Source organism: Pristiophorus japonicus, chromosome 10 (assembly GCF_044704955.1).
Source record: "Pristiophorus japonicus isolate sPriJap1 chromosome 10, sPriJap1.hap1, whole genome shotgun sequence".
NCBI classification, from domain to species: domain Eukaryota; kingdom Metazoa; phylum Chordata; class Chondrichthyes; family Pristiophoridae; genus Pristiophorus; species Pristiophorus japonicus.
Window position 1 is genome coordinate 47,875,881 of NC_091986.1, and position 12,153 is coordinate 47,888,033.

Below are 12,153 nucleotides of genomic sequence, written 5' to 3' on the forward strand. Positions count from 1 at the left end.
CACTAGGTCCGTGCAGCAGAGCAGGTCTCAATGGTATCAAACATGTGAGGTCTTCAAACCCGCATCTAATGGTCAAGCAGAGCGTGCTGTCCAAACCATCAAGCAGAGTATGAAACATGTAACTCAAGGTTCAATGCAGACTCACTTGTCACGCATATTGTTTAGTTACAGGACAAGACTCCATACGCTTACCCGGGTCCCACCTGCTGAACTATTGATGAAGAGAGGTCTCAAGACCAATCTCTCTCTTGTCCACCCTGACTTGAACGATCATGTTGAATACAGACGTCAAAGTCAGCAGTGGTATCATGATTGTACTGCTGTGTCACGCGACATTTCTGTTAACGATCCTGTGTCTGTAATAAATTATGGTCAAGGTCGCAAGTGGATCGCTGATACTATTATGATCAAGAAAGGTAACAGAGTGTTAATCGTCAAGCTCAAGAATGGGCAAACATGCAGGAAACATGTTGATCAGATAAAGCTGTGGCACAAGGATGAACCGGAACAGTCTGAGGAAGACACAATCAGTGACCAACCAACCTACCCGCAGTCATCAGAGGACTCCGCTGTCATCAGTGAATCTGGACTTTCAATCCCTGACATGGTCATTGCCACTCCCATCAGATCGGCTACCCAGCCCCCAGTCATAACAGACTCAGAACGCTCGCCCAAGGCTGGAGTTAAACTGAGACAATCAACTCGGGGGCGGAAAGCCCCGGACCGTCTCAATTTGTAAATAGACTGTTACTAATATCTTAAAGGGGGATAGTGTCATTTATGTATGCTTGGGGTAACAAGCCACCAGGTGGCGCCACTGTCAGAGGTCATTGGGCTGTACGCACGTGTGTGCGGCCCAGGTATAAAAGACAAGCCATCATGTAATATAATCACTTTGGGCCCTAATGTACATGTGTTAGTTTACAGGATTCAGTCTATCGAATTATTACATACGTAACATTGTTGACCACAACCAGATAATAATAGCAGTGAATGCCAAATGTCCGGGCAGCTTCGGTGAGACTCACATCCTGCATAAGAGCGCTGTCTCTGACATGTTTACCAGTCAGCCACAGGACAATGCTGGATACTTGGTGACAAACGATATGGCCTAGCCACCTGGCTGATGACCCCCCCTGCGTGACATCCACACCGAGGCCGAGAAGTGATACAACGAGAGCCACACGCAATGTGGTCCAGAAAACAATTAGTGTACTTAAGCAGCACTCAGGAGGGGAACTACCATACAACCCTGAGCAAGTAGCTCAATTTGTGGTCATGTGCTCCATGCTGCACAACCTGGCTATCAGGAGGGGACAAGAATTGCCAGAAGGGACTGATGGTCCACCTCAGGGGAGAGAGGAGGGGGGACCGAGGTGCTGGACGCTGACCTAGGGCCAGACAATCAGGCTGACTATGCAACCATGCCCACGACCCCCTCCAGACCACAGGAAAGGGCCCGTGGTGGCTACATAGCTGCAAGACTCTTACGTAAGGAACTCATAAATGAGCGATTTGTCTGAAAGAACGTTGATGTTATTGACAAAACTGACTGCTGTGTGTGGGCAGCTCAGACATCAATGGTAGGCATCACCTTGGTGCCAGTTAAAATTTAAGTTGATTCAAGTTAAGTGTAACTATACCCTTTCATGTTAAAGAATCATCAGTGTGTAACAGTCCAGTTATCTGAGACAATGCGCAACAAGGTTATTGTAATGTATGTTCATAAGGTCTGCCCACCAACAGGGGGCACTACCGTCAGAGGTCCTAGGGTCATGGGTACACTCGTGCTTGGCCCGGTATATAACCTGAACTTCACCTTTGTATCTTCACTCATGGAAGCCATTAAAGACTGATCGGGTTACACCTAGTCACTGGTTCACAGTGCGGAGTTCATTGTATCATTTCATACACCGCAACTGACGATGAGGCAAATATGAACCCATGCAAAAGTATGGCGAGCACAGCACAATCAAGTACTGTTGGCATTCTCGGGAGATTCAATGAGGGAGAGGATTGGGGAGATTTTACAGATCGTCTTGACCAGTACTTTGTGGCAAACAACCTAAACAAAGACAAGGATGCAGAGAAGCGCAGGGCAGTTCTTCTCACCGTCTGTGGCCCCACGATCTATGCACTCATCAAGAATCTGCTTTCATCCACTTGTAAAAGGATTACAAAGAACTGTGTGCTCTAGTTCGGGAACACCTTAAACCTACGGAAGGAATCCTCATATCCAGATATCGCTTCTATACGCACGTTCGTCCAGAAGGCCAGGACGTAGCGGCATTTGTTGCCGACCTGAGACGACTTGCAGGGCCTTGCACATTTGGGCCTGTGTTGGAAGATATGTTGCATGACTTTTTCGTCAACCACGAGGCAATCTTAAGTAAGCTACTGGCTGCGGAGATGCCGGACCTCAGCAAGGTCATCACCATCGCCCAGGCTTGTATGTCCATGCGGAATAGCACGAAGCAGATATCGCGACAAAACAGGAACTCCACGGCAAGTACGGTGCACAAAATTGTATCGACGGCCGGCAGAGCTGCACATGGCAGGACCTACTCGACTGCGTCTGCAAGACCAGGAGCCACTCAAAGTTCGCCATCGAGGGCCGACTTGACTGCGTATGCGAGAACGGGAGCCGTTCAAAGTTCACCATCGAGGGCCTACTTGACTGCATATGCGAGAACGGGAGCTGCTCAAAGCCCGCCATCGGGCGCAAATCCGAGTTCAACGTGTTGGCGTTGCGGGAGTAATCAGCGATCCCATCAGTGCTGCTTCAGGCAGTATGTATACAGAGGGTGTGCAAAGACCGGGCATCGTCAGCGGACGTGTCCACAGCAGAGCAAGCGAGCTACGACACACCACGTGGATGATGATCAATTCAGCGTGGATCAGTCGATACAGCACGAGGTATTTGAGAGCTCTGAGGAGGAAATGTATAGCGTACGTTCGTTCCTAAAAAAGAGCCAACCGATAATGATGGAGGTAAAATTAAACGGCTTGCCGGTATCCATGGAATTAGACATTGGTGCGAGTCAATCGATAATGAGTCCGATGACTTTTGAAAAGCTGTGGAAGACCAAGGCAGAGAGACCCAAGCTGAGTCCAATAAATGCGAAGTTACGTACCTACACCAAAGAGCTCATACCAGTGATCGGTAGTGCAGCAGTAAGAGTATCGTACGAGGGAGCGGTTCATTATCTACCGTTATGGATTATCCCGGGCAACAGCCCATCATTATTCAGCAGGAGTTGTCTCAAGAAAATAAAATGGAAATGATATGATATCAAAGTTTTGTCATCAGCGGATGATGATTTGTGTGCTCAAGTACAGAGCAAATTTCCCTCAGTGTTTGAACCGGGAACTGACAGCTTCAATGGAGCCAAGGTGCAGACGCCCAGACCTAAGCCCAGATGCAAGGCCCATCCATCACAAAGCCAGGGCGGTAACGCACATGATGAGAGGAAAGGTCGAGCTCGAATTGGACAGACTACAACGCGAGGGAGTCATCTCACCGGTCAAATTTAATGAATGGGCCAGCCCCATTATTCCTGTGTTAAAGAGCGATGGCACGGTCAGGATTTGTGGAGACTACAAGGTCACGATCAACCGAGTTTCGAAACAAGATTAGTACCCACTACCGAAAGTTGATGACCTGTTTGCAACGCTAGCCGGGGGGAAATCGTTCACCAAATTGGATCTAACATCAGCCTACATGACACAGGAATTGGTTGAATCATCAAAGAAACTTACGTGCATCAACGCGCACAAAGGACTGTTTATTTACAACAGGTGTCCTTTTGGCATTCATTCGGCGGCAGCCATATTTCAGAGAAACATGGAGAGCCTATTGAAATCCGTCCCCAGGACCGTGGTATTCCAAGACGACATTCCAATCACAGGTCGTGACACTGCTGAGCACCTGCACTATCTGGAAGAGGTTCTGCGTCGTCTGGACAAAGTGGGACTCAGGCTGAAACGTTCAAAGTGCGTTTTCATGGCACCAGAGGTCGAATTCCTTGGACGAAAGATTGCTGCAGGTGGAATCAGGCCGACAGACCCGAAAACAGAGGCCATCAAAAATGTGCCCAGACCCCAGAATGTGACGGAGCTGCGTTCGTTCCTGGGTCTTCTCAACTATTTCGGTAAAGTCTTACCCAAATTGAGCACTGTATTAGAGCCTTTGCACAAGCTGCTCAGGAAAGGTGACAACTGGGTGTGGGGTGAATTTCAAGATAGAGCCTTTGAGAAAGCTAGAAATCTGTTGTGTTCCCACAAGCTACTGGTACTATATGACCCATGCAAGCATCTAGTTTTGACCTGTCATGCATCATCCTATGGGGTCGGCTGCATACTCCAGCAAGCCAATGAGTCAAGCAAACTACAACCAGTTGCATGCGCGTCTCGAAGCCTGTCCAAGGCGGAAAGAGCCGACAGCATGATGTAGAAAGAGGCTTTAGCATGTGTGTATGGGATTAAAAAAAAATGCACCAGTACCTGTTGGGCTTCGCTTCGAGCTGGAAACCGCTTATATCATTGTTCTCGGAATATAAAGGTATCAATACCAACGCGTCGTCCTGCATCCAGAGGTGGGCGCTGACATTATCTGCCTATGATTATGTCATTCGTCATAGACCAGGCACCAACAACTGCGCTGATGCATTTAGCCGGTTACCGTTGCCCACACCGGAGGTGGAAACGTCAATGTCCGCAGAGCTACTCATGGTCATGGATGCCTTTGAGAGTGAAGGGTCGCCTGTCACTGCTCAACAGGTTAAGACCTGGACCAGCCAGGATCCAACCCTATCGGCTGTAAAACGTTCTGTTAACGGGGACTGGTCAACCATCCCCAAAGAAATGGGTAATGAAACCAAACTGTACGGCCGTCGCAAAGATGGGCTTTCCATCCAGTCTGACTGTTTACTGTGGGGTAATCGTGTTATAATGCCCAAGAAAGGCAGGGCGAGATTTGTACGGGAGTTACATAGTTTGCATCCCGGTATTGTCATGATGAAGGCCATCGCCATGTTTGGTGGCCTGGCATTGACTCGGACTTAGAGTCATGCATGCATCAGTGCAGCACTTGCATGCAGTTAAGCAATGCCCCAAAGGAAGCTCCACTCAGTCTGTGGTCATGGCCATCCAAACCGTGGTCTAAAATTCACATCGACTTTGCGGGCTCCTTCCTCAGTAAAATGTTTTTTGTGGTGGTGGATGCATACTCCAAATGGATAGAATGTGTGATCATGTCATCCAGCACTTCCACTGCCACCATTGAGAACCTGAGAGCCATGTTTGCCACACATGGTCTGCCAGACATCGTTGTCAGTGACAACAGACTATGTTTCATGAAACTCAACGGCATAAAACACGTGAGGTCAGCCCTGTTCAAACCCACATCCAATGGTCAAGTGGAGCGAGCAGTTCAAACCATCAAGCAGAGCCTGAAACACGTAACTCACGGTTCCTTGCAGACATGGCTATCACGCATACTACTCAGTTACAGGACAAGGCCACCCATGCTCATTGGGGACCCGCCTGCAGAACTAATGATGAAGAGAGGCCTCAAAACCAGGCTCTCTCTAGTCCATCCTGACCTTAATGATCATGTCGAAACCCGACGTCAACGCCAGCAGTGGTATCACGACCTTGCCGCAGTGTCACGCGACATATCTGTAAATGACCCAGTGTATGTACTTAACCATGGTCAAGGGCCCAAGTGGCTCCCGGGCAATGTTACAGATAAGGAAGGTAACCGGGTGTATATGGTCAAGCTCAAGAATGAGCAGATGTGCAGGAAACACAATGATCAGATCAAGCTAAGACACACTGACGAACCGGAACAGTTGGAAGAAGACACCGCGAGCTCAGACGACCAACCAACTCACGTCCAGCCATCAGAAGAACCGACTCTGGTCAACTCCCAGCCCCAAGTTGTGAGAGACTCAAAAAGCACTGGCATTGTACTGAGACGGTCAACCAGGGAGTGAAGGGCTCCAGACCGTCTGAACTTGTAATGTGGACTTGTGCCAACAACTGGGGGGGGGGGGGGGGAATGATGTAATATATGTACATAAGATCTGCCCACCAACAGGAGGCACTACCATCAGAGGTCCTTGGGTCATGGGTTGTCCCGGTATATAACCTGAACTTCATCTTTGTATCGTCACTCGTGGAAGCCATTAAAGACTGACCAGGTTACACCTAGTCGCTGGCTCACAGTACGGAGTTCATTGTATCATTTCATGCACCACAGTTATGTTGAATAAAAAACATTTAATACGGCCATTGATCTGAAGTCATAAGTATCATGGGCAAAAACACCTCATCTCCACCCCACTTTTTCGACCATTGACGTCAATCAAATGGTCAACATGTCCAGCAATACAGGACACAAATGTAAACCAACAGGGTGGCCCTGCCCCCCCATACATTACAACAAATTGCATACACCGAGATAGAAATATAACAAAGCCATCACCTGAGGGCATGCACCTCACTTTCTTTCCCCCTTTCCCTTCTTCTCACTACCTCTACCCCTTCCTCACCACGCCGCCTGGCCGAAGAGCTCCTCAGGCGGTGCCTCATTGGGGGGTATGAAGGCAGAGCCGGTAGTTGCATGGGTACGGGAGCAGGGGGTACCAAGGTGGGAACATTCTCGGATCCAGAAGCAGTATCTTGGTCCTTTCTCTCATCTGTCGTTGGAATTGGGGGTGCGGAACCTAGGGATGGAGTGCCACGCTCTGGGACCACTGTGAGGTCTGTACCACGAGTGTTCCTGGCTATCGCCTCAGGGGCCTTCGCCATCCATGGAACATACTCGGTCATGGTGCTGGAGATGCTGGCCAGCTGTCGGGATATGCCCCCCAATGCATTTAGGATCTGGTCACCTATGTCTACAGTTCTCCTGGACAACGGTACCATCTCTCCGCTCTCATCTGGTGCTCGTGGACCAGACCTGCCACATCCGTGAAACCTCCGCGGGGTCGGCGCCATCCTGGGGATAACTGGGGTGCTTTGAGGTGAGATGCTTGGGCCCAGTACCTCCAGAGTGGAGGCGGGAATGGCCGGAGGAGCATAAGATGGCCTTGGGGTGGAATGCCTTCTGGAGCCTGGTGATGCAGACTCCTGAAAGATTGCGCTCTCATCTGTAGAGAACAAACCCAGCGGATTGACGGGCGAGAATCGGAGCTCCTCAGCACCAGATGTGGGATCGTCCGGAGAGTCCAGACCCCCCCACCTTCTGGCCTCAGTGGTCTTGCCTGGGGCCGCACTGCTGGCTGAGCTGCAAAACATAAATAAGGTTATTAGAGGAGAAGGGGGTGCTATGGTCACATGGCGAGTCCAGTGCTACACACAGCATATGCACGACAAAAGCACCACCGCTATTAAAACCTTCACAGACATCACATTTCATGACCATCAACACATTCTGCAATGCAATGATTCTCATGAGGCCAGCATTATTTATAGGACAATTTTAGAAATCATCTATCATATATTATTGTTCGGATATGGGTGGGTGTGACATCTATTGACTTTCGATCATGCAATGGTGTATACTTTACTCACGTGGCATCACTTTAGGATCTGCAGCTGCCTGCTTGGCCGTCCGGGGGTGTCTCCCCACGAGTGCAGATGTAATCATGATTAATATGAGAATTATCATTCTCTACCTAAAGACGTGCACCATGACTGCAGGCTTTGAGTACAACATTCCCAGTAAAAGTGGAAGACCTCACATCTGATGACAGTCACTCATGACTCTTACAAATCAAATAATATAAATATATTAGTACATGTAAATAAATGTAATACTTACTTTTGCAGATCTGACAAGGTTGTTCCATCGCTTGTGGTTTTGGTTGCCCTCATGCACCTCATTGGTCACCAACGAGACCACCTCTGCTATCTCGGCCCATATCTTCTGGTAGGCCTTTGGTGTGAGCTTCCCACACCCTCCCTGTGTCAAATCGCCCCAGCGTGACTGGAGGGAGTCATTAGCCTCGTCTGAGAACCTCCTCGCTCTTTTGCGTCTCCAATGTGTTCCTCTCCCAGCTCACTGCTCTCTCCAGCGTCAGTCTGCACAGCGTGTTGTGTCACCTCCTCCTCTCCCTCCATTATAGGCACCAAATTCGGGATAATATATGGCTGGTAACAGCTAATGTTTTTGGGCACAATTTGCTATAAAGCTCCAAACTCTCCCTCCTTCCTCCCAAAGCAGCCACGCCACACCCAGACACGCCTTCACTCCCTCTCAGCTCCCTCTCTATCTCCTCTTATGCGCATGTAATGATGACCCTTGACCTCTTGAATTGCGGGAATCGAGCGTTGCCATGCCGTTGCTCATTAGTGTTAAATCTCTCCGACCTTCTGCCGTAAAGCGACGCTTTACAGCAGAAGGTCGGAGAGATTTAACACTAATGCTCATTTCAGATCGCTCGTGGTAACACCCAACTTTTAAAATGGAGACTAGGGGCTTTGAAAATGGGCGACAAGCCGTCAATCTGAAAACCCATTTTTACCGCCCAAGCCTGAAATAACGCCCATTTTTGGGCGATCTGCACAAAAGTGTAAAATCTAGGCCAATATTCTGGGCTTTTCCTAGATTATGTTTATATATCAGAATTTTAATTACAGATAAACTTCCCTGAGGACATCAAATCGATGGGGTAGAGGCTGTGATGAAGTAGTTTGTACATTGTAGAAAAAGATAAACCAAGTGTTTCTTTATGTTTGTACATTCAACACTGCGCTATGAAGAAATTATAGTTCCGTTGTGTCAGAGATGAACCCCCATAGGTTCCATCAGAGAATGATACAGCACAGATGGAAGCCATTCGGCCCATCATTCCTCTGCTGGCTCTTTGAACGAGCTGTCCAATTGGTCCACTCCAACCCCCGCTCAGCTCTTTCCCCATAGCCCTGCAAAATGTTTCCCCTTAAAGTATTTATCCAATTCCCTTTTGAAAGTTACTATTGAATCTGCTTCCACCGCCCTTTTAGGCAGTGAGTTCCAGATCACAACAGCAGCCTGCCGAAATAGCTGACAAACAAGCACTTTATACAAAATTAACTTTCACCTTGGTGCAGGAAGGGCAGAGATGTTTTTAAGAGCAGAGATGTAACAGTTTGTCTGAGGCGTGCCCTTGCTATGAATTACTTTGAAAAAAATAAAAAGGCGCAAGTTGTTATCTGTTGCGAGATGTGGTTTCTGTGCCGTGTGGTTTATTGTGGGTGGAAGTGTAGTGGGTGGAGTAGGTGAGTGAAAATAACCCAAGTTAAAAACATTGGCCTTGTAACTAAGAGCTGGTGATGGGAACAGATCATATCGATCAGTCACCAACACACACTGACCGATCACTGGCACACAAAGACTGATCACCGGCACACTCTGACCGATCTCCGGCACACATTGACCGATCACAAAACAGACTGATCGATCATCGACACATACTGACCGATCTCCGGCACACAATGATCAATCACCACACACACTGACTGATCACCACTAACACTGAACAATCACCAGCACACATTGACCGATCACCACACACACTGACCGAGCACTGGCACACACCGACTGATCACCAACACACACTGACCAATCACGGGCGCACAATAACCGAACACCGGCTCACACTGCCTGATCACCATACACACTGATCGATCACTGGCTCACACTGACCAATCACAACACACACTGACCGATCACTACACACACTGACCAATAACCGGCACACACTGACCGATCACCGGCGCACAATGACCAATTACAACAGACACTGACTGATCACCACCAAAACTGACCAATCACCGGCACATTCTGACCAATCACCACACACATGGACTGATCACCACACACACTGACCGATCACCGGCACACACTGACTAATTACCACACACACTGACCGATCGCCGGCACACACTGACCGATCACCGACACACACTGACCAATCACTGGCTTACACTGACCGATCACCGACACACACTGACCGATCACCGACACACACTGACCAATCACTGGCTTACACTGACCGATCACCGACACACACTGACCGATCACCGACACACACTGACCGATCACCGACACACACTGACCGATCACCGACTCACACTGATCGTTCACTGGCACACACTGACCGATCACCGACACACACTGACCGATCACCGACACACACTGACCGATCACCGACACACACTGACCGATCACTGGCTTACACTGACCGATCACCGACTCACACTGATCGTTCACTGGCACACACTGACCGATCACCGACACACACTGACCGATCACTGGCTTAAACTGACCGATTACCGACACACACTGATCGTTCACTGGCACACTCTGACCGATCACCGACACACTCTGACTGATCACTGACAGACACTGACCGAACACCGACACACATTGTTCGATCACCGGCTCACACTGACCGATGACCGACACACTGACCGATCACCACACACATGGACTGATCACCACACACACTGACCGATCACCGGCACACACTGACTAATTACCACACACACTGACCGATCGCCGGCACACACTGACCGATCACCGACACACACTGACCAATCACTGGCTTACACTGACCGATCACCGGCACACACTGACTAATTACCACACACACTGACCGATCGCCGGCACACACTGACCGATCACCGACACACACTGACCAATCACTGGCTTACACTGACCGATCACCGACACACACTGACCAATCACCGGCACACACTGACCGATCACCGACACACACTGACCAATCACTGGCTTACACTGACCGATCACTGACACACACTGACCGATCACCGACACACACTGACCGATCACTGGCTTACACTGACCGATCACCGACTCACACTGATCGTTCACTGGCACACACTGACCGATCACCGACACACACTGACCGATCACCGTCACACACTGACCGATCACTGGCTTACACTGACCGATCACCGACTCACACTGATCGTTCACTGGCACACACTGACCGATCACCAACACACACTGACCGATCACTGGCTTACACTGACCGATTACCGACTCACACTGATCGTTCACTGGCACACACTGACCGATCACCGACACACACTGACCGATCACTGGCTTACACTGACCGATTACCGACACACACTGATCGTTCACTGGCACACACTGACCGATCACCGACACACTCTGACTGATTACTGACAGACACTGACCGAACACCGACACACACTGTTCGATCACCGGCTCACACTGACCGATGACTGACACACTGACCGATCACCACACACATGGACTGATCACCACACACACTGACCGGTCACCGGCACACACTGACTAATTACCACACACACTGATCAATCACTGGCTCACACTGACCGATCACCACACACACACTGAATCATCACCGGCTCACACTGACCAATTACCACACACACTGACCGATCACCTGATCACACTCACTGATCTGCGGCTCACACTCACCGAACAGCACACACACTGACCGATCACCGGCACGCACTGACCGATCACCGGCTCACATGCCGACTGATCACCAGCACACACTGACTGATCACCGAAACACATTGACTGATCACCAGCACACACTGACCGATCACCACATACACTGACTGATCACCACACACACTGACTGATCACCGGCTCATACTGAACGATCACCGGCACACACTGACCGATTAATGACACCCATTGACCGATCACCGACACACACTGACAGATTATTGGCTCACAGTGACCGCTCACCGGCTCACACTGACCGATCATCAGCTCACACTGACCGATCACCGACTCACACTGACCGATCACCAACACACACTGACCGATCACCGGCTCACACTGACCAATCACAGGCTCACACTGACCAACTACTGGCTCACACTGACCGATCACCACACATACAGACCGATCATCACGCACATTGACCGATCACCGACACACACTGATCGATTATTGGCTCACACTGACCGATCACCTCACACACTGACCGATCACCGGCTCTCACTGACCGATCAACACACACACTGACCGATCACCGGCTCACACTGCCTGATCACCATACACATTTACCGATCACCGGCTCACACACTGACCAATCACCACACACACAGACCGATCACCACACACACTAACCGATC